The sequence below is a fragment of the Protopterus annectens genome, chromosome 2.part0, assembly GCF_019279795.1.
Source record: "Protopterus annectens isolate FY-2018-M chromosome 2.part0, PAN1.0, whole genome shotgun sequence".
Classification (NCBI taxonomy): domain Eukaryota; kingdom Metazoa; phylum Chordata; order Ceratodontiformes; family Protopteridae; genus Protopterus; species Protopterus annectens.
The window spans coordinates 135,810,529-135,835,493 of NC_056728.1; the positions used below are offsets into that span (position 1 = coordinate 135,810,529).

Genomic DNA, 24,965 nt, shown 5'->3' on the forward strand with positions numbered 1-24,965 from the left:
TGAACACTTTTAAAAAGAAACAATTGTTTACCAATTAATAGTTCCCAACCCCACAGGTAAAGTTTGCACATACCTGTTAAAAAATAAAATAAATATATAACACTGGGGCTTGCCACTGTTCACAGAAATGATCGCTAGTTTTTGTGTACTGCCCAAAAAGCATACATCAATGTAAAGTGAATGTCCTAGCCAAAAGAAATACAATGGCAGACATTCATACTGAAGTTGTGTATTCCGCAGGAAGGTTAAAAGTTAATTTTATCAACAAGGTCAAAAGAAAAAAAAGTTTTTATTACTGAAGGTGATTTCATGCACAAGGATTTGCTCTGCTACAAGCTATGGCTTTTTGTACATTTTGCTAAATTTTTTGGACTTGTTCTTTAAGGTTGTGAGTCCTGAAGTGAAAGAGAAGATTCCCCTGTGAATAAATATCATACCTAGACTTAAAATATTCTGCGTTATGTTGTTATGCAGGAGCACGGGTAGAGATAGAAGGCTAAAAGCCCAAATACATTTCTGAAATACATACTGGATAAGGTATTGTTTAATTTAGTAACCAAAATGAAGAGGTGTTCCCGAGGACAAGCAAAAGGAAACTCCACTCATGTAAACCAAAAAAAAAAAAAAAACTTTATTAAAATCCTTAGTTAACTGTTTTCATCTGAATCTATTTGGACTTCATCAGCACTAAGGTAAAAATGCATTATTTCATTAATCAAATCAAACTATTGTGTAAATAAGAAAAAGTTAAAGAAATACACTACTACCATAGTAACATGGTGTAATCCATGTGTATTGTATGTGTATGTATACATATATATATATATATATATATATATATATATATATATATATATAGGATGCATGTAGAATTGATATATGTTAGTAAGCATAATAATAATTAGATAAAAATGTAGACAGACATTTCAATGAAAAAATCAATTGTGCTGAAATGTGTGTGTGTGTGTGTGTGTGTGTGTGTGTGTGTGTGTGTGTGTGTGTGTGTGTGTGTATATATATATATATATATATACACATACACATTTTCACTGTAAATGTTTATAAGTGTGTTAATTACAAAAGTTGTTAATTAAAAGAATGCCAGGGAGTATAGGTTTAACATTTCATCTAAGTGGCATGGCAAATAAACAAGAATTAAATACATACATGTATTAAATGCATTAAATATATATATATATATATATATATATATATATATATATATATAAAAACATAAAAATCCATTGTGTCCATTATCAGAATATGATCAAAGACCACACATATATATATATATATATATATATATATATATATATATATATATATATACACACACACACATAGTTTTGACCGATTAAATGATACTAATTTATTCAAGTTCATGGACACAATAAAATGTTAATATAATTAAGTTTACAATTTGGCAGCTCATAATTTTGAATCACTCGATATAGAAATGTGATCATTCAGTCCTAGCCATACTGAAGCATGTAATCTTGGCTGCCATAAAAGTTTCCTGATCTCTACTTGGTTCTCCCATGCTCTACCTTCTATATCTTTTACAACCTTTTCAATAATTCCAAACATGAATTTAATCCTAGTATTTTACCCTTGCATTTTTGTGTTTGTATAATGCATTATTAGTGTTAGACTTATAAATATCATCATTTTTGGATGTGTTTGTATAATGCATTATTAGTGTTAGACTTATAAATATCATCATTTTTGGATGTGTTTGTATAATGCATTATTAGTGTTAGACTTATAAATATCATCATTTTTGGATGTGTTTGTATAATGCATTATTAGTGTTAGACTTATAAATATCATGCAAGTGCTGATAGATTCTTACCCTCAACTTTCTTTTGGTCTTTCCTGTATAGCAACAGTTACAATATTGAGGGATAGCAATATATACATCCTCAAAGGTTGCACGTTTGGCAGCTGCGGTTAATTTTAAGGGTTTTCCATTATATGGTTCTAAAGTCTGGCCATCATCCAAAACATAGCTACAGTAGATGCACATACCACACCTCCTAGTTACTTGTCTGCTGTTACACAAACATTTGATTCTAGGGAGTTTTTAATAATGCCCTCAAATTAAACTTTTTCCCCTTTTTATATACAAAGTGGGAGTGTTACCCTAAGAAACTGATGATATCAGTATCAGCTTTAAATATAGTCCAGTTCTTTTCATTTGTATTTTTATTGAACTGACATAACTGTCAAACTGAAGTAACATGGCTCACTCAATACTGTGTTCTGGAACTGGGATCAATTTTGTAATACTTTATGAGTAAGTAGTTTGGGGACACAGATATCACCTAAGGATGCATTTTTGAAGAAATCTGAGGTGATAGCCATAGATTAATGGATTTTCCTGGAACCCCTTAGTTCTGTGCATTATAAGTTTTGCATACCCATAAGTATAGGGAACCATTTCATGTTTCTGCAGAGCAAATTAGCTGTGCATGGCAAGCATAAAGAGCAGAAGTGAAGGTGAGACTTCATCTATGATCTTGCATTAGCAGATTTTCCTAAAATGGGATTTTGGCATTGAGTTTGAAGCTTGTTATTGGTGGAAACATTCCCCGGGATTCAATAAAGCCTATACTAAGTGTACACGATATGTATTCAATAAAATTCTTATCTCATTTTAACTGTTTTCTAGTCACTCAGAAAGATTATGCTAAATGTACATGTAGTCTACACAGAAAAGATTTACTCCGAGATTCACCAAAGGTGCTTTAGGTAAAGCATTTTCTGAGTTTGTCAATCTATCGACATTATTCCTTTGATTTCTGTTATATGAGTGTGCATGTTTATCATATGATCCTGCTAGATATGCTGCTGTTAATGTGGAGTAATTCTGAATTGTTGTTGTCCAAACTGAGTTGACCTCTTTGAGAAAGGAAATATATAATTTTATTCCTTACTTGTGTATGCACAATCTTGTTGTCATATTGCCTGTGAAGGTCCATTCTGGGCTTTGGTAGAGGTGGAGATTTGTTTGTGTCTTTCAGCTTTTCCCGGTTAGGGGTCGCCACAGTCACTCCGGTCCACTTATGATTGGCAGTAGATTTTTACTTGCTGGCTTGCCGGACCTAACGCACAACCTTCAATGAAGGAACGCCCATTCACGCATTTCGCCACACAGAAGATGCTCTAACTGAGAATCGAATGGGCAACATCTAACTGTAAGGTGACAATGCTACCGCAGCACCACCACCACCACCACAGTGCAGAGGTGGAGATAATAGTATGTATAATACAGCTGAAACTGGTTTGAAATTCAGCATGCTTGTTCTGTGCTTTGTGTGGACTGGACAAAAAGTCTTGTGGATTGTGACTGTTATGTTGATCTCCAACAAAGAGTTATAGGTGTATCTATGACTTCTTTCTACTGGGGTCCAGCAGTGTAGTAACAGTTGCCTTAGTACATGTTAAAAGTCAGGGACCACCAAACCAGCATTAACATATATGGCTCTGTGACCAAGCTGTAGTGAAATTAGTGATGATGTATCACACTTCCTTGTAAACATAGAATTTGTTGGCACATTCTTGGATCTAGTTCCATGTTACCACTATTCCTACAACATGGAAAAACCAATATGCAGTTGACTACTTCACTCTAAAATGGGTTGGTGTACAGTATACTATATATGGCGCCAGTCTGTGTAGGAAATGGAAAGAAACAGGAACTGCTTTATGTTGTGTATGGGGATTTTTAAGCATGTGTCATCAGAAAAATATGGACCTTATGTTTGCCACTGTTTTTCAACAAGATGACATAACTTGGAAGGTTAACGGGAATTGTATCTCTGTAAAAAAAATGCACAGTGGCCTAACATGGTTAGTTTAGCCTCTGGATTTAAATGATGGATTACCAGCTACAAACATCCACAGGAATATTCCCCCCACTTAACTATATTCCTGATCGTGTTTGTGGGCCTAGTTGTTTGTTAGAGGCTGTTTCCTCAGCTCATTGTCCAGGCCATCTTAGTTCTGTTACTTAAGAAGTTAACTTGAGTGTTTCAGCCATTACACACACAGCTATCGGAGGAGGAGCACCTGATCTGTGATATATAGCAAGAAGTAGCCTGTTTATTTTGCTTATTTTTAGTATTTATTGCTTATTCTAGATATTTATAGCAATTTTATTGTATACTGCATACTTGTACTTGTATTGCATTGCTATTGGCTCACTGCTGGTTTTCTGCTGTGATAAACATTTATGTAGTGTTTTCTGCCTAAAATAGTTCAGGTCGTAGCTGTAATATTCTCCATATTTCTGATTGTGTTTGTGATAAACATTTCTGTAGTGTGTTCCCCCTAAAATACTTTAGGTAGTAGCTGTAATATTCTCCATATTCCTGATCGTGTTTGTGGGCCTAGTTGTTTGTAAGAGGTTGTTTTCTGAGCTCATTGTCCAGGACATCTTAGTTAGCAAAGACCATCCCCCACTTCAGTGAGAGTTCAGTGTTTATGGTCATTGTCTAGTTGGGTTGCCAAGTCTACGGCTTGGAGAAAGCACCTCATTGGTTCTTTTGAGCTTTTTTTAAAGTTGTTTCAGGTTTCAACTTTCTGTTACGTAAGAAGTTAACTTGAGTGTTTCAGCCATTACACACAGAGCTGTCTGAGGAGGAGCACCTGATCTGTGATATTTAGCAATAAGTAGCCTGTTTTTTTTTACTTATTTTTAGTATTTATTGCTTATTCTAGATATTTATAGCAATTTTATTGTATACTGCATACTTGTACTGTATTTCATAGCTATTGGCTCACTGCTGGTTTTCTGCTGTGATAAACATTTCTGTTGTGTTTTCTGTCTAAAATAGCTTCCCACCCTCCTTCCCTATTGGCATCTTGTCTTTATACCTGCTGGCCTTGCAGTTGCCCGCCCCTACTCTAAATTTGATCTGGGACACTCCTCCCAGTCTAGTGTCATTGGCTCATTCTACCTAATACAGAGAGAACATCTGAGAAGGCCAACCCACCTAGTTTCTTTCCTTCTGTTCCTCCTTTCTCCCTTTCTTAAAAAAAAAAATAAAAAATTGCCTGAATCTGCTTGTGTTCTGACTGTGCTTCTCAAACATTTTGGAAATATAGAGTATATTTTAGTGCAGTTATTAAAACTGTATTTGCCTTAATATTGCTACAACTCAAGTGCTCTAGGTTGCATTGCATCTGAATTGTTTTAGTGTGTTTTAGCTGCTTTTCTGTATATATAAACTTTTCTGTATATGTAGACTAGCTACTTATTCTATTGTATTACTGCCTCTTAAATCGTTTTTCAGTTGTGCACTTTCCTTGCTTCATTTAAAAGTTTTAAATTGCTACTTTTGTAGCGTTTTAATTGCATTTACTGTTTAGGGCTACGCACTCAAGTTTGTTAGCCTTTTCTGTGTTTATTTACTGTATTATTGCATTGTTTAGTCTGTTTTAACCAACCCCCCCCCAAAAAAAATCCACAAAAAAACTATCTTGTTTGCTCATTTCCCACCTTTCCTTGCTAGTATAGTCCAGATCCCAGGCTTTGCTGGTTTCAGGACTTTATTTTCTGTGTTCAGAGCTATCCAGACCTTGCTGTGGTAGAGGGAAGTCCTACTGCTTACCAGTGGGAGTGGTGAGCATTGTACTGCCTATCTAAGACTAGAGGAGTGGTTTCCACCTCTGAAATTGTAAGTTTATTAGCCATTTTTGGCTGATTTCTATCCCTTTCAGCTTTCTGGCTTAAAAATGCATGTGTCTGCGCATGTTTTGCATCATGCAGCACCGCAGGGCTATGATTAAACTATTCCAGCTGCCAGAAATTCTGCTCTTCAAATTTTCCCTTAGAACTAGCTGGTTTCTCAGTAGTAGCACTAAAATCTGAACCCCCGTGACTAGCACTTGCTCTAGAACCTGCTGGACAGCACTAGGAAGCCTTAAACTGATACAAGCACTCAACTCTCCTTGTTAATAAGAAGAAATGAATCGTAGGCACTAAACAGTCTATAATTGCATAGTGCCTTGCAAAGGTAAGGGAAAACAGCTCTTGTACTTTACAAAAATGCACCTAAACAGGCATGTCCAAGGGTCAGTTTCTGGTGATTTCTCCTGTCCACCTGGTGAATCTGGGCATATTGGGGCAATGCAGCAACTGCCTCATGTACATAGACAACCCTCTCCTCCTACCACCCAACACTACAACCTGGGAGAGATGCACTTACATAGCCAAACTGGAAGCAAAGCTCTCTCTAGCCAAGATTGTGCTAGACAGTCGAGGAGAAGGTTAACACCTGGACTACACCTCAAGCAACACATACCCTTCAAAACCCACACCATCAACCCTCACACATAGCAACACTAAACCCACATATGCGGAGGCCCTTAACATTAACCTGCCCAAGCAACAAGGACCTCTGAAGCTGAAACTCAAACAAACACCAGTCACAACCAAAGTGACACATAGCTCACAACACCAATGTGCCACCCAACAACAGCCCCTAAGGCAAGACAATGTACCCAACACTTTAGTCATAGGTGACTCTATAGTCAGGCACACTGATGTCCCACTCACCAGGCTGAACAAGGAGAAAATTACAGTCAGCTGCCTGTCGGGTACCAGGATCCGCCACATAACACATGCACTCAAGTCACTCCACAACAAGTACAAATATGACTCTGTCGTTGTCCATGTTGGAGTGAATAACTTGAGACATACCTCCCTGGACTACATGAAAAGAGACATGGAAGAGCTCTTGGATCATGTGGCCCAGGCAGGTATGACCCTAGCCCTGAGTAGCATCCTGTCATCGTCCAGAATGATACCACAGTATAAGGACAAAATGATGGACTTCAACAATTGGCTAAGCTTTTGGTGTCATTCAAAGGGGATCCAGTATCTGTCTGCCTGGGACAACATGATCAACAAACCACAACGCTTTGCTAGAGATGGTCTGCACTTGTTGCCCCTGGGATTCAGGTTACTGGCTAAAGCTCTTGCCACCCCTATAGTGCCTTTTTTAGGCAAGGTTCAAAGGACAAAACTACCACTGTAACAGATACAAGCATGCAAAATCTGAAGGTAATGCTACTCAATGCTAGAAGTCTAAACCTCAAAATGCACTCTCTCGAGGCACTCCTAAAAATGGAGAACATCGATATCTGTGCAGTAACTGAGACCTGGTTCAAGGCTCCAGAGAGCACCCCTGCAATACCAGGCTACAACTCTTACCACACTTTTTGGCCACCAAACCAAGACCGAAACACTAAAGGTGGAGGAGTGTCCATATTCACCAAGGATTTTCACACTTCCAGGCTAGTTGCCCAACACAATGCATCTGAAATTCTCCAGGTGCAACTAACACTAGGTAAGACTGCAATCCAAATTTTAGCTTGTTACAGATCCCCCACCAGGGTCTATATTATATCCTCCAACGCTTAAAAAAGCGAACGCTGATTGATCGAACTTATTTTCGCGAAACTGCAAAATATCGAAGTAGCAGAAACTCAGATTTTTTCCTAGGAAAAGAATTTGGTTGTCCATTTCTGTTGCTTCGGTATTTTCAGTGTTATGGTGGAAAGTTACCGGTCGGATTCAGGTAAGTGTACGATTGTGTGGATGTGATTGTTAGGGTGATTTAGGTGAGTTAGGGTTAGGGCTGGGTTAGGTGTGTGTGCGATTGAGTGGACATGAGGGTTAGGGCGGATTTAAGTGAGTTAGGGTTAGGGAGCGAGTGAGGTGAGTGTGTGATAGTGACAGACCTTAGGGTTAGGGTTTGGGTTAAGGTAAGTGGGTAGTTAGTGGTGTGTGCATAGTTTAGTGTAGGGTTAGATATCAGATTTTAGGTGTATGTGCGTGGATTTCTGTTTGTTTGGTGTGCTTGTGTTGTGTGTATGTGTTTTGGATCAGCGATTTTTTTCCCTCGGAAAAAAGTCGCTGATCTGACAGTTCGAGATTGTAAGCTTTTGCTTAAATTAGGTCGATCAATCAGCGTTCACTTTTTTAAGCGTTCGATGATATAATATAGACCCCCCCCCCACCATGCATTCTCACTACACCTTTCTAAACATACTGAAAATATTAAGATACAACCAAACACCCTAATACTGGGTGATTTCAACTACCCTGCCATTAATTGGGAAAACTACTCGGGTATCAACACCTTTTCCCAATGGTTCTTGGAATTCATAAAGTCCAATGCCCTGGATCAACTAATCCATTGTCCCACCAGGGGCTCCAGTAACCTAGACCTGGTCATTACCAGCATGGGAGATAGATGCTCCACACCAGTGGTCACCCCCTCTTTGGTCAGGTCTGACCATAAGCTAATCACCCTTGACATCCACATCCCTCCCACCCCACCGCCCCAGTAAGGAAACCTCCATAAAAAAACTTCTCCAAAGCCAACTTCATGCTACTCAAGTCAGAAGTGACAAATTTATGACATATAGGTTCCTGACTCAGAGACTCCCCATACTCTGGAATAGACTGCCCATACATGTCAAGCAGAGTGCCTCCTTGGCCCTCTTCAAAAGGAACATGGACAATTGGATGGGAGATAGGAAATTCATGCCAGGGATCACGTCAGACACCCTGCTAGACAGGGGTCCAGGGAAGTAAATATTGTGGGAAGAAATATCCAGGGAATTGTTAAGGCTAGGCTTGTATAGGCCCTAGGGCTGATAGCCTAGTACCAACCTATGAACCTGTGAACCTGTAGTGGTCCAGTGTTGATAGAAAGGACAATGGAAGGGGCTAAGACCTCTGCTGAAGAGAAGGTGTGGAACTTGCTTTAGGCAGGTATGAATTGTCCCACTGAACTACAGCCTCTGGGTTGATGTACCCATTAAAGTTGGTGATGCCAATGTCTTTGAGGATGATGGTGAAGACCTGGCCTGGTATAACAGTCTTGCCCAGTCATTCAAAGGCTATTGGTTTTACTGTGTACTTCAAGTCCAAATACTCATTGGACCTCAAAAAGAGGGTCCATAGCCTTCTATTTGGGGTTCCTCTGAGAATTTAGTTATTTGGCATCTGAACCCTGTGCTAGAACTTATAGCAATGACCATTGTAATGACATAGTTACACTACCATGTCTACCACAGCAATCTGTTTTACCAGAGTCAGTCATTTAGCCATCTCCACAGCATTGTCCACTAAGGTTTTTTGATGTCCATTTATTTATTGGAAAAAGGAGTACATGAATAGTCTCTCTTCCCCAGGTGGAACAGAAATTTGGAGCCATTGTCTGAAGAATGATAAACCATCAGAGCTCTAATTTTGAAGTTTTTTTTTTTATAAGACATAAAACAAAACAAAATTGTTAAATCTGACTTGTGATGATTCTCCACCATGTTAACTGTATTTTTGCTGTGATAGTCCGGTGATTTGTGTGGGCCACTATTGCTACCAGGACAATATGTGCCCAAAGCTTCTTAATTATGTCTCCAAGGTGCCATACAAGAGAGAGAGAGACAGACAGAGAGAGAGCACTGTGTGGCACATTCAGGAGCCATAATCATCTCTCTAAGCCTGTTGTGAGGATGGGACTGAGAGGGGATCATCAGGCAGTTGCTACCTGCATGTGTTGTGAGAAGCACCTCTCCTGTCCTCAACCACATCAGAGAAGCCAGATCAGTATGGGCATAATTCTGTACAGCTCCAGAGAGAAGAGCTTAGTCTGTTGGATCTCCTTAAACTGTCTCTCCAAAGTAGGAAAGGTTGCATTGCTTTATGCTATCTTTGTAAATGTGCCTGTTAAACCTTCAGTACAAACTTTGATTTAGGTTCTTAAGAGAATTATTTCAAAGTCTCTTGCCTCTCTTTGATCTTCGTTTATGCTCAAGGTGGAAAGCTTTATATATTCCTGGATTCCACTGAAATATGAAAGCATCCACTCTTCCTGCTGTGTTATTACGAACATGGCTGAAGTAATTCATGTGTAGCAGTTTTTCTGTTAATGGAAATATATTAGATGGAGATTTGTCTACTGAGGTGTGATTCACTGGAAAACTCCGTGGTAAATTGCTGTTCAGTGGGTCAAAGAGTAGTCCCACTGAGACGATCTACCATTATGTCAAATCTCCATGAAGGATATATGACATGTTTGGAGAGATCATAGAAGGTGGGCCAGTGTTAGCAGTCTCTGCTACCTAGTGCAGAAGATATTCTGTTCTACCACTCTGTTACTAAAGTGCCACATCCCATGTACTTTCCTGTTACTGAAGTGCCACATCCCATGTACCTTCCTTTTACTGAAGTTCCACATCCCATGTACCTTCCTGTTACTGAAGTGGCACATCCCGTGTACCTTCCTGTTACTGAAGTGCCATATCCCATGTACCTTCCTGTTACTGAAGTGCCACATCCCATGTACCTTCCTGTTACTGAAGTGCCATATCCCATGTACCATCCTGTTACTGAAGTGCCACATGACTGTAATATGGATGGTACATACTTGGCCAATGTCAGCCTTCAGATTGGATTTGATGAAGTAGAGAGAAACAAAAGAACTCCTCTCCTGTGCCTCATGTGTAAATGTAGGTTCAAACTCATGAGAATCCGTCAGCCCAGCAGTTGCTTAATGTTCATATAGACTCTTCATCTGAAATCTGGCGCAGAAGTTCATAGATTTGTACACAGACTCATAACACATGGGCATCTTTTTTATTTTATTCTATTTTATTGTTATTTTAATGGTTGGTAAACTGGACCATTAGTGCCCATTTTCAGCCATTAATTGGTTTAATATAACAAGTAGCAGAAAAAGAATGCAGTACTAGAGATTCAACAGTATTACATGCCACTCATCAGCATGCAGAACTGTAGAAATGTATACTTTTCATGTTGTTAACAGTATTTAAATTCTGAGGTTTGTATAGTACCATCCTGACCTCAGACTATATGGTCAGCATTCTTTGTACAAATTGTTGTGTTTGAGTGATGTTATCACTATAACTGTATTTGGCTTTAGTAGTATGAAGTGACATAATATTACAGGTAAATGCTCTTGTACTGAGCTCATGTATGGCAACAGGAATGAAGTCACATGTTTTGAGGACAGTAATAGAAAATGCTGTTAACTACATGCAGATGAATGGCTTGGAATATTTTGTGTATCTTATGAGTTCATATTTGAGTTCTGTTGGCTTGGCTTGACTTTTAATATTCTGTACTTTATCCTGTACTGATTCAAAAAAATGAGTGCATGCATCATACAATGAATTAGAAGCATGGCTCTAAATTCAGTAGGGGCAGACCACTTTTAAAAGCATGAGACAGTTATAGATTTTGTTAACTGAGGTACACAGTTTTTACAGGTTTTTCATTTAGACCACAGATATGACTGGAAGGGTATGCTGCTTTGTGAATGGAGGAGTGTACTCTAATGGGGAAATTACCCCTTCTCTCCAGTGGCGGCTGGTGACTTCAAATTAAAGGAGGGCTGCAGGAGACAGCTGAATGGGTGGGGCCAATGGGAGGGGGTGTGGCCAACCAGAAAGAGGTGGGGCTATGTTCAAAACCACAACAACTGGAACTTTAATTAAATACGCTGCCCTGGGTGCCAAACAGTCATTATGAGAGTTCAAGCAAGACAAAATGAAGTGTAGAAGAAAAAAATATTCCAATGCATTGGCTACATGACAACTTACTTAATATCCAGATGGAAACAGGTTGTGAGGCATGAAAAAATAAATTACTTTTTAAATACATTACTGGAATTCCAGTCAAAATCAAGTATAAAAAAACAAGCAGCACTCAGCTCAAACCGCTACTCCTTGCACTGCAGTTCTAATTATAATTTATATTCACCTTTATAAAATTACCAAGTAACATGCTGAAAATAGCAATCTCTGTGATAACCCCACTTGTAAAAATGTTTCTTATCTAAAAGACCTGCTGCCTGACACAACTATCTACTTGTTTCATGGGGAAGACACGATCAAAGTAAAAAATGAACAGCAAACAAGAAACAAACTCAAGATAAATTGGTTAACGGATTCCTGCACAAGTTATGGACCACACGTGATAGACTGGCATTCTGTTTAGTTTACGGGTAAAGCCTGCAAAGATGACTACAAGTCTCCAACAAAAGATGACTGCAAGTCTACTGTAATCCTGTCCTTTTATTACAAATACTGTCATATGCATTTCAATACCCAAGGCTTATACATTATCTAGTTATGTAAATATTCTCTGCATGGCAACAACGAAAAGGCTTTCAATGCTGGTAATTCTTTAACAGTATGCTTATTAAAGCTTAGTTGCATCTTACAATTACCTGATGGTCATTAAATCATTGCTACTTAAACAGAGCAACAAGACACTGTGACAGCATGCATTTCCTGAATAATAAGAAGCATAAATCAACAGTCTAAAAATATGACAGAAAACCAGAACATTCTGCAAAATCAAGGACAGATAAAAAGCCACGGTCGTACTTGTGGTCTACGTTGGATGGGGGAATACTCTGCACACTTGCACTGCATAACTGCTCCTTGCCTTTCTTGGACACATCCAGAGCCACTACAGTGGGGAGTGGGGTGCAACAAGTATGTCACAATTTGAAATGTCTCTGACTGACAGTGATGGCTCTGACACTCATACCTCTCAAATTCAGAGCAAGAAATCTGGACAAAGCCATACATAGAACTAGAAGTGGGACACAGACCCAAAAATAAAGAAAATTTTTAAATATTGCTCTTATTAACTTAGATAATAGAACAGGGTATGAAGGGTATGAAATCTGAAACTCAAATGTCTGCCATTATTTTCTAACTTAAATCTTTAATGACTTGCCACTAATTTGCCAGAAAACCACAATTTTATGAAAAACAGGCCAAAAATGTGATGCAAAAATATAAAGTTGCTACACAATACAGTTGGGAACCTGTCAAAAAAGGGACAATTTTTTAATATTAACACTATTAACTTAATAATAATAAAATAAAAGTAATCTATAACTCTGATCATTACAGTTATATATAATTGTAAACCCTCCACGTTTTCTTCCAAAATTGCCATTTTGAGGGGGGATTATTAGGGGAGAGCAACATTTTGAGCCAAAATTGAGGACAATTGAGAGGCTTGGATATTCCTAATTCTACAAAGCGATTTGCACGTACCTTTCAACCTCGCAATGCAGGAAATCTGGACAAGGCCAAATATATTGGGGGAACATACAGACACTACTAAACATTGCTCTTGTATAACCTTAAGACATTTGATAGAATAACAGGTCTTGCATTAGCATGCATTTTTCTGAAGGTTATGACGTCTGAAACTCAATGTCTGTCATTTAGTGACTTCATTCCTAAATGATTTGCTAGAAAACCACAAATTTATGAGGAACAAACCAAAAATAAGAAGCAAATATCTATTCATTCAGCAAAAATATGGACAACTGAGAGGTATAGTTCAACCGGGGCTGTCTGAGATTGTTACCCTCCCCCTCCCTCAAAAAATCATGGTCAAATGGAACCTACCCCCTGCAGCCATTCCAATGGTCCCATTCCTTGGTTATTTTGCTCCATTTACCATAAACACTGTAATGTGCATACTGCTTTACTTCTGCAATAATTTAGATTTCATTTGTAAGTTTTATTTTGCATTTTACAGCACAAACCATAATAGATATATGTTAAACAAAGCAATGCAGTCTCACAATGAAAATCGACTTAGCATTAAAACTTCTCTGCCCTTGAAACTCACATGCATTGAGACAGCATTAAAACCCACATTCAAAGAAAATACATTTTGCCAGTGGCAGATAACGATTAACTTTGGGCTGTTTTCAAAATCATAGGCCCCTTGAACATGAAACATACACATGCACTTTGATACACCTTCCTGACTGTATTACATTATATTCCTTGTACAATACAGTACAGTTGTTAGAGGGCATTTTAAATTTATTGTTTTGAACATTTTTCCAGTAAACAATGAAACAAAATGCATGCACCAATGACAAAACTGCCCAATTCAGAACATTTCCATCATAAAAAGTCTACTCAGCCTTCTATAGTCCACCAGTATCAGTAAATATGCACAATCTCTGAAGTAGTATTATCCACATTAAAGAAATCTGTAACTAATAAAGAGGTTGCTGCTAGCAAACAACTGTATATGTCATTGTTTCATCTACAAATAAAGTGCCTGTTGCCCTTGAAGAATAAATTGCCTATGTTGCATGCATTAAAAAAATGATAAGCTAGTAATACCGCAATAGGGAATGGATGGCAAACTGATAAACAGGTTCATAGTTACTAGGTATCTTTGCAAAAAGGACTGCAGCATCCACCCCCTTTACAACACAGTACAGTATCAGCAATGCAACTACCTACTGTGGGAGTAGAACCCACAGCCTTCTGCATCAAAAGCAAGTACACTACCTGTTGTGCTATTAACAATGCAAGCAGACTTAGCATAAGCAGCACTAAACTTTTGTTCCCCTGCAGCTCTCAGCTCCTTGTGAAATCTACTCAACACTCAGCTGTATCTCTGAACTTTGCAGCACAAGAAATCTGGAAACAGCCAAAATATATGGGGGGGACAAAAGGCCAAAAACCAGGGACACATTTTAGACATTGCTTGTATAATGTTGGAAAGTTGCTAAAATAAAATGCTGTGTTACCACCATACATTTCACTGCCACGTCTTGAACCCAGGGGACCCTGTGCAAAACAGTCAGAGAAACATACTACTATGCCAAATCAGCTGAAACAGAGGAAGACAAACTTAAATGGCTACCATTTAGTGAATTCAGTTCTCACCATAGCTGTCAACCTCTTAGCAAAAAACACCTGAAAAAAGCCAATAATGTGGGAATACAGCTGCCAAACATATTCAGTGAATTCAGTTTTCACCATAGCTCTCAACCTCTTGGCAAAAAACATGTGGAGAAAGCCAGTAATGGGAGGAATACAGCCCCCAAACATTCAGTGAATTCAGTTCTCACCATAGCTCTCAACCTTAGCACAAAACACCTGGAAGAGGCCAATAATGGGGGAATACAGTCCCAAAAATATGGGCAAATTTCAAATATCCATGTTATAAACCTTAGACAATTGCTAGAATAAAAGGTTGTTTTACCATGTACTTTCTGAAGAATATGAAGTCTGAAATTCAAATGCCTGTTATTTTTAAACATTTGTTAACCAGGAAACTAGTCTGACTTGGAACAAAACAAAGCCAATTTTCAGCAGAGCAGGGAGAAACACTCCAGAAACATCTTTGTAAGGGATGGGAGGACATGCAGACTCCACACAGAAGGCACCCCAGCCAAGAATCAAACCAGAGAACCTGTAGCTGTCAGGCAACAATGCTACCAGTGCACCAATGCACTACAAACCTTTGCAAGGTAAACTGAAAATACAGAAACCACAGATTTTATGAGGAACAGAACAAATATGAGGCAAAAATCTGCAATTTTTTACAATAGTGGTGGGTAGGGAATTCAGGTCTTTGCTACCCGCATCCAAGGTACAGGGTTCAAGCCTGAGTATCTCTACCCACCACTATGTGTTAACAGGGGAATTTCACACACACACACACACACACACACACACACACACACACACACACACACACACACACACACACACACACTTACCTCTCTCCTGTTTGAAGCAGTGGAACTTGACCAACTTCAGCAAACCTTACCTCTCTCCTGCTTCAAAACTCCATTGTCAGGAATGTGCTCGACCGACTTCATTGCTTCCCTGCAAGCCACACACAAGTTCCAGCACTTCCCTGCAAGCCACACACAAGGTCCAACACTCGACCGACTTCAACGATTCCCTGATATTTTTATGATTTCATACTAAAAGAATGCCAGAATGCACATGAAGAACAACAAAGGCTTTTAATAAGCACGACTCCTTGCAACAGACCATTAAAACATTTTTCCAACCTTACTTTCAAACATAATTTTATGCAAAGATGCAAAACATCTTCTACATGACTTAAGTTTCATGTATCAGATCCATTACAGTTTTAAACTCCATATTGTAATACTTAATAAGTAAGAACCAGATATTATTAATACTTTTATAAGCAATCCGTGCCACAGACTGGCTGAGGTTTGCAGGTCAGAGTCAATGTCTACAGTTATACTTTATTATAGTTACACAAGCAGTGGTATATAAGAGCGTATATGGCATCCAATGGCTCACTAAGTGATTGCACTGCCAAGGGTCTCCACAAAGCACAGAGTTTGGAGTAATTTTGCCAAAGTTTGCAATAGCTATTCCAGGCAATAGAGTATTGTAATTGTCATGGTCGCTGCATGAAGGGGTTAGGCCAGGTATGGAATGAAGAACCATATGACTTGATAGACTGGCCCACTCCTGAGTCCATGACTCTTCCTTCTGGAAATTGCTTGGGCTGATAGTAGTACCATCTCAAGTACAGAATTAATGGGCTATAGGGCTCTCACCTTGCCTCAGGAATAAAATGGCCTGGTTCTCATCCTGCATGGAGGAAGAGATTGACCAGTTGTGCAGGTAGGGGAAACTACTAGGTGGGATCATCCCAGTACCCAAGAACACAACAATATTAGAATGATAAAAGGGAAGTGGGTCACCTCTACCAGACAGTGACATATCGGAAATGTTTCACTTTTCACTTTTCAAATATTTTGGTGTCTGGATATATCCTTCAATGAATTTCTAAAGCCATATTAACAACCTATAAACAAGGTGTGATGTTCCTTATTGGCAAAACTGCATCACACTTGCAAGTAGAGATGAAACACTGCCACTATGAGAGAAGCAGGGGCGACTCGTGCTATCGGACTGCAGCCCTCCCACCTAGAAACAAAAGGAATAAAAATAAATTGGGAAACATAAAATTAAACCGGAACTTCCGCGCATGCGCAGACACACTCAGACTGCCCCGCAGATGCCCAGGAATCTGTGCGAACTCTGACTGCCTGAGTCATCAGTCCAGATACAGGGAAGGTGTTTTCTGCCCCACAGATGCCCAGGAATCTGTGCGGTAGATGACCGCACAGAACAGAGGAGCTCCAGACTGCTTGATCCACAGACAGGAACAATCAAAGCTCTCGCAGGGAGTGCAGGACCAATCAGGAGAGAGGTAAGTTGAGTTTGAAGCATTGAAGTCGAGCTGGACCTTGTGTGTGGCTTGCAGGGAAACAATGAAGTCGGTCGAGCACGTTCCAGACAATGGAGTTTTGAAGCAGGAGAGAGGTAAGGTTTGCTGAAGTCGGTTGAGTTCAAGTGTTTCAATCAGGAGAGAGGTAAGGGTGTGTGTGTGTGTGTGTGTGTGTGTGTGTGTGTGTGTGTGTGTGTGTGTGTGTGTGTGTGTAATGCCCCTGTTAACACATAGTGGTGGGTAGAGATATTCAGGCTTGAACCCTGTACCTTGGATGCAGGTGGCAAGGACCTTAATTCCCTACCCACCACTATTTGTAAAAAAATTGCAGATTTTTGCCTCATATTTGTTCTGTTCCTCATAAGATCTGTAGTTTCTCTATCTTCAGTTTACATTGCAAAGGTTTGTAGTGCAGTGGTGCACTGGTAGCATTGTTGCCTGACAGCTACAGGTTCTCTGGTTTGATTCTTGGCTGGGGTGCCTTCTGTGTGGAGTCTGAATGTCCTCCCAGCCCTTACAAAGATGTTTCTCCCTGCTCTGTCAAACTACTTTCCTGGTTAACAAATGTTTAAAAATAACAGGCATTTGAATTTCAGACTTCATATTCTTCAGAAAGTACATTGTAAAACAACCTTTTATTCTACCAATTGTCTAAGTTTATAACATGGATAGTTGAAATTTGACCATATTTTTGGGACTGTATTCTCCCATTATTGGCCTCGTCCAGGTATTTTGTGCTAAGGTTGAGAGCTATGGTGAGAACTGAATTCACTGAATGTTTGGGGGCTGTATTCCCCCCATTACTGGCTTTGTCCACATGTTTTTTTGCTAAGAGGTTGAGAGCTATGGTGAGAACTGAATTCACTGAATATGTTTGGCAGCTGTATTCCCACATTATTGGCTTTTTTCATGCGTTTTTTGCTAAGAGGTTGACAGCTATGGTGAGAACTGAATTCACTAAATGGTAGCCATTTAAGTTTGTCTTCCTCTGTTTCAGGTGATTTGGCATAGTGGTATGTTTCTCTGACTGTTTTGCACAGGGTCCCCTGGGTTCAAGACGTGGCAGTGAAATGTATGATGGTAACACACCATTTTATTCTAGCAACTTTCCAACATTATACGAGCAATGTTTAGAAATTGTCCCTAGTTTTTGGCCTTTTGTCCCCACCCCAATAAATGTTGGCTTTTTCCAGATTTCTTGGCTGCAAAGTTCAGAGATACAGTTGAGTGTTGAATAGATTTTACAAGGAGCTGAGAGCTGCAGGGGAACAAAAGTTTAGTGCTGCTTATGCTGAGTCTGCTTGCATAGTTAATAGCACAACAGGTAGTGTACTTGCTTTTGATACAGAAGGCTGTGGGTTCTACTCCCACAGTAGGTAGATGCATTGCTGATATTGTACTGTGTTGTAAAGGGGGTGGATGCTGCAGTCCTTTTTGGCAAAGATACCTAGTAACTTATGAACCTGTTATCAGTTTGCCATCCATTCCCTATTGCGGTATTACTAGCTTATCATTTTTTTAATGCATGCAACATAGGCAATTTATTCCTCAAGGGCAACAGGCACTTTATTTGTAGATGAAACAATGACATATACAGTTGTTTGCTAGCAGCAACCTCCTTATTAGTTACAGATTTCTTTAATGTGGATATTACTACTTCAGAGATTGTGCATATTTACTGATACTGGTGGACTATAGAAGGTTGAGTAGACTTTTTATGATGGAAATGTTCTAAATTGGGCAGTTTTGTCATTGGTACATGCATTTTGTTTCATTGTTTACTGGAAAAATGTTCAAAACAATAAATTTAAAATGCCCTCTAACAACTGTACTGTATTGTACAAGGAATATAATGTAATACAGTCAGGAAGATGTATCAAAGAGCATGTGTATGTTTCATGTTCAAGGGGCTTATGATTTTGAAAACAGCCCAAAGTCAATCTTTATCTGCCACTGGCAAAATGTATTTTCTTTAAATGTGGGTTTCAACGCTGTTTTATTGAATGTGAGTTTCAAGGGCAGAGAAGTTTTAATGCTAAGTCTATTTTCATTGTGAGACTGCATTGCTTTGTTTAACAGATATCTATTAGGGTTTGTGCTGCAAAATGCAAAATAAAACTTTCAAATGAAATCTAAATCATCGCAGAAGTAAAGCAGTATGCACATTACAGTGTTTATGGTAAATGGGGCAAAATAACCAAGGAATGGGACATTGGAATGGCTGCAGGGGGGAGGTTCCATTCGACCATGATTTTGTGAGGGGGGAAGGGTAGCAAACTCAGACAGCCCCGGTTGAACTATACCTCTCAGTTGTCCATATTTTTGCAGAATGAATAAATATTTGCTTCTTGTTTTTGGTTTGTTCCTCATAAAATTTGTGGTTTTCTAGCAAATCATTTAGGAATGAAGTTACTAAATGACAGACATTAGTTTCAGACATCATAACCTTCAGAAAAATGCATGCTAATGCAAGACCTGTTATTCTATCAACTGTCTTAAGTTTATACAAGAACAATTTTTAGCAGTATTTGTACGTTCCTCCAATATATTTGACCTTGTCCAGATTTCCTGCATTAAGAGGTTGAGAGGTACGTGCAAATCGCTTTGTAGAATTAGGAATATCCAAATGTCTCAATTGTCCCCAATTTTGGCTCAAAATGTTGCTCTCCCCTAATAATCCTTCCTCAAAATGGCAATTTTGGAAGAAAATGTGGAGGGTTTACAATTATATATAACTGTAATGATCAGAGTTATAGATTACTTTTATTTCAGAAATGCATGTAGATGCTCTTATTTTGTTAGCTGCTCAAGTTAACAGTGTTAATATTAAAAAGTTGTCCCTTTTTTGAGAGGTTCCCAGCTGTATTGTGTGGCAACTTTAAATTTTTGCATCACATTTTAGGTCTGTTTTTCATAAAATTGTGGTTTTCTGGCAAATTAGTGGAAAGTCGTTAAAGATTGAAGTTAGAAAATAATGGCAGACATCTGAGTTTCAGATTTCATACCCTTCAGAAAATTTGCACTAATGCAAGACCTACTACTGTTCTATTATCTAAGTTAATAAGAGCAATATTTAAAAATTGTCTTTATTTTTGGGTCTGTGTCCCACTTCTAGTTCTATGTATGCCTTTGTCCAGATTTCTTGCTCTGAATTTGAGAGGAATGAGTGTCAGAGCCATCACCATCAGCCAGAGACATTTCAAATGGTGACATACTTGTTGCACCCCACTCACCATTGTAGTGGCTCTGGATGTGTCCAAGGAAGGCAAGGAGCAGTTATGCAGTGTACGTGTGCAGAGTATTCCCCCATCCAAGGTAGACCACAAGTACGACCGTGGCTTTTCATTTGTCCTTGATTTTGCAGAATGTTCTGGTTTTCTGTCATATTTTTATACTGTTGATTTATGCTTCTTATTAGGACCCACGGTGGTGGTGCTGCGGTAGCATTGTCGCCTCAAAGTCAGACGCTGTCCGGTTCGATTCTCAGCTAGAGCATCTTCTGCGTGGAGACATGCATGAATGGGCATACCTTCATTGAAGGTTGTGTGTCAGGGCTGGTAACTCGGCATGTAAAAATAAACTACCAATAATTAGCAGACCGGAGTTCTGCTGTGGCGACCCCTAACCGGGAAAAGCCGAAAGACACAACAACATCAACATTATTCAGGAAATGCATGCTGTCACAGTGCCCTGCTGCTCTGTTTAAATAGCAATGATTTAATGACCATCAGGTAAGCTTGTCAGAGATTGTAAGATGCAAGTAAGCTTTAATAAGCAGACTGTTAAAGAATTAAGTCTTTTCGTTGTTGCCATGCAGAGAATATTTACATAACTAGATAATGTATAAGCCTTGGGTTTTGAAATGCATATGACAGTATTTGTAATAAAAGGACAGAATTACAGTATTTTCAGAAGCTCATTACATTTGTTGGAGACTTGCAGTCATCTTTTGTTGGAGACTTGCAGTCATCTTTGCAGGCTTTACCCGTCAACTAAACAGAATGCCAATCTATCATGTGTGGTCCATAACTTGTGCAGGAATCCGTTAAGCAATTTATCTTGAGCTTGTTTCTTGTTTGCTGTTCATTTTTTGCTTTGATCATGTCTTTCCTGTGAACCAAGTAGATAGTTGTGTCAGGCAGCAGGTCTTTTGGATAAGAAACATTTTTACAAGTGGGGGTATCACAGAGATTGCTACTTTCAGCATGTTACTTGGTAATTTTATAAAGCTGAATATAAATTATAATTAGAACTGCAGTGCAAAGAGTAGTGGTTTGAGTTGAGTGCTGCTTGTTTTTTTATACTTGATTTTGACTGGCATTCCAGTAATGTATTTAAAAAGTAATTTATTTTTTCATGCCTCACAACCTGTTTCCATCTGGATATTAAGTAAGTTGCCATGTAGCCAATGCATTGAAATATTTTTTCTTCTACACTTCATTTTGTCTTGATTGGACTCTCATTATGACTGTTTGGCACCCAGGGCAGCATATTTAATTAAAGTTCCAGTTGTGGTTGTGAGCATAGCTCCACCCCTTTCTAGTTGGTCACACCCCTTCCTATTGGCCCCACCCATTCAGCTGTCTCCTGCAGCCCTCCTTTAATTTGAAGTCACCAGCCGCCACTGAAAATATCTATTAACAGTAATAAAAAATTTAGTAAATGTATTTATTTAACAGTCCCCTAACACTCAGAGCAAACATCTCTATCCCTAAAACAATTACAGTCCCTTCACACTTTCAAACGATACTGTCATGAATACATTGGCACACACACACATTTAAAGATGTGACAACAGTTATCAAGCTTCTAGAAGGCCATTAGACATAAGCTTATTACTGAAACTATGAACCTATAAACCTGTGAAGTGCAGTTGTCAGTCTGTCTCATGTGGCCACAAACTGAAACATCAGTGGCACAGCACTAAGACCAGATTAAGGTATATTAAATAAATAACTAACTAATAAATATTTTTTATTAGTGAAACTCATGACATAAGTATAGTCAGACCTAAGGAGACCTGTTTAAATGACAGAGTCCGTCAGTGCAGGAGCTTTATGAGTCCCAGTTCAAGACAAAGTTTCCACTTTTAAAAGTCAAAGCCTGCCATTTTCTAAATTATGTCCCCTTCCTGGAATGAGATGTTTGTTTGTCCCTCTGTTGCAGTTCAAGAGAAGTTTCTTGTGATTTATTTCAGTCTCTAACATTTTTATGATGAATTGCAGTGTCCTTGATTAGAGTGAGTGATTTGTGTATACTTTTTTCCTTTTGTAAGACTGTGACCTTTTAAAATTGAAAATGAACAAGGTAGCCCTCCCACATTTCAGTTCCTTCTGCATTAATAATGATTTGTGGTTAGCTCTGCTTATTTACATAGACTAGTTGTCTCAAGTACAACTTACTGTCATTTATACAGACTGGATAACTCACCATCAAGTTTTTGTCTTATCAGGCAGTATTTTTATATATTTTGAGATCTGCCCTTAAGTGGTAATATTCCTATTGACTAGTAGTTTATCCATAACCAGAGGGATTTGGACATAAAATAGAAGTTCTAAATTTGAAAACCTAAAACAATTTTCTTTTGGGGGGGGGGGGCATTTGATTTGTAGACTGTTTTTATTTTTATTTTTCTTCTTCATTTTGGTATGACATAGTCTGACCTTCACAGCTGTTGTCGCTGATTTTGTTCAAGTTTACAGCCTTGCGGTTGCTACCTAGCAAATCCCATTGTCAGGTAGGTTTCTTGTAGATAACAGACTTAGAACCTGGCATCATTCCTGCACCAGAATTCTACAAGGCCTGGTAAGCATGCTGCAACCCTAACTCAGGAAGTCACAGTTCTTTTCCAATGTGGGGTACTGAGTTAAGTTTCCTCCTGTTCTCTGGTGTAGCATGACATGAGTGTGACAGGAATGTATTATGTACTGGCCCGCCATGCTTCACAGAAATTTCTGTTGCACCATAATTGTGCTAGGCCCGGTAAGCATGCTGCAATCCTGACTTTAGCCAGGGATCCTGGTTGGGCAGGATTCTCACCAGTAACTGTGTCCTTTGTAGAGAGCAGCTGGAGGGGGTGGGGTTGATATAATAATAATAGTCATAGACACTAGGTTCACAGTTAGAGTCTGACCTCAGGTTATAGGTTAGGTTTGTAAAGTCCACATATTGGTAGTGTAGTACTTAATATGACCATATGAGATATTCAGTCCTAGCTATCCATTTACTTATGAGCATATTCCTAGACCAAGGTTAGAACCCATGAATACACTGTAGCACTGCTACCAGGTCAGCTACATGTTTCAGGGGGATGCAGTTTTTGTGTCTGTAGTTAGTTGATGAGAGGAAAATAACCCAGCAAACTGTAGCCTGGACTTATCTAAATGTCATTCTGCACTGTAAAATCTTAGATCTTCTTCGTGCTTCACTGTTGCAGTCCTCACTTATGGGAGTTAGGGCTAGTACTTCTAAAACCCTTTACCTACAGACAAAGAAAGCAGGGCCCTTGACAGATTTGGAAACTAGGTTTACAAGTCACCTACCCTGGCCATGAGGGCACTCAATTTCCAATTCCATATGATAAAATACCAGCAGAGTATTTTGGAAAGAATGAAGCTAAAGATTTCCTCGCTGGAGGACAAGAACACCTCCAAGGAATTACTGGATCTCTGCCATTCTGGTTCCCAGGTAGTTAGGCACTCCTTGCACTGTGGATATGATGCCCTAGGACATCCTCCCGAGCTGCTGTCTCTGGCTCTGTCATCAGAAGGCATGCTTGGCTTAAAGAACAGACATTACCAAAGTATGTCAAATCTAAACTGCTAGATGCACCCCTGGATAAGGACTTTCTTTTTGGACCAAAAGCTGAGGCTGTGTTAAAAAATATGGAGGATAAAGCAAAATCCATGAAAATGGTCAAAGACTTCCTCCAAGTCCAGCCACCTAGGTTCAGTAGGAATTTTTCCACTAAACATTGGTCCTTTCCCTCCTAATCAAAACCCAGTCAAAGGAAAAACTTTCTTTGTCCGTAAATGAAGGGTTTTTAGAAACACTAGCCCTAACTCCCATAAGTCAGGACTGCAACAGTGAATACACTTGAACATCTACATTTATGGTAAGTGTACACAACTGTACTTTCATCACCAGTGGCTGGAAATGTCATATTTTTTCATTTTTCTTTTTTGTTAGTAAAGTTTACTTGTCCACATTTTCACTAACTGGGTTTTAGACTCCCTGTCACAGAAAGCCATGTTGTAATTGTTATGATCTTGGGAAAGAGTCCTGATGCTCATGGTAGCAGGTTTTTCCTCTGTTTTACTAAACTCCAGGAAATTGCAAAGTACTCTTCATCAGTTTGTTTACATTGTTGTTATCTGAGCTGTTAGTTAGCCCACACACACCTGCCACTTTATTTCTTAGTATATGTCAGTCCATATGAGCACTGTCTTGACGAACTACAAAGCACATAGGAATTTATTGTGCCACACCCACATATTACAGAATGCTTCATTTGTTTTGTTTGTTTCCTTCATTCCAGGGAAAGAGAACACTGAGAAATAATGATGACATATATCAGTAGTTAAACATTAGTGGTCTAAATTAAAAAACAATAACTTAGCTTTATAGGATGATACTAGGCTATTGGCCCAGAGGCCCTTATAAGCCTAGCCAAGAACTGTCCAGCAGGGACACTGGTGGGATCCCAGGGGTATATTTTCTGTTTCTCATCCAGTCGTCCAGGTTCCTCTTAAAGAGGGCTAGAGAGGTACTCTGCTTGGCATGGAGAGGGAGTGTATTCCACAGATGGGGGAGTCTTTGGGACACAAATCTATCCTGCCAACAAGTTCTATTAATGTCACAGACC

The 24,965-nt window shown here is 39.0% G+C and overlaps 1 protein-coding gene across 2 annotated transcripts in view; it reads left to right on the top strand.

Annotated features, from left to right (window-relative positions):
* HECW2 (HECT, C2 and WW domain containing E3 ubiquitin protein ligase 2) overlaps window positions 1-24,965 on the top strand; it is a 2,117,141-nt gene that overhangs the window by 1,953,722 nt on the left and 138,454 nt on the right. The gene's annotated exons all lie outside the window — the stretch shown is intronic.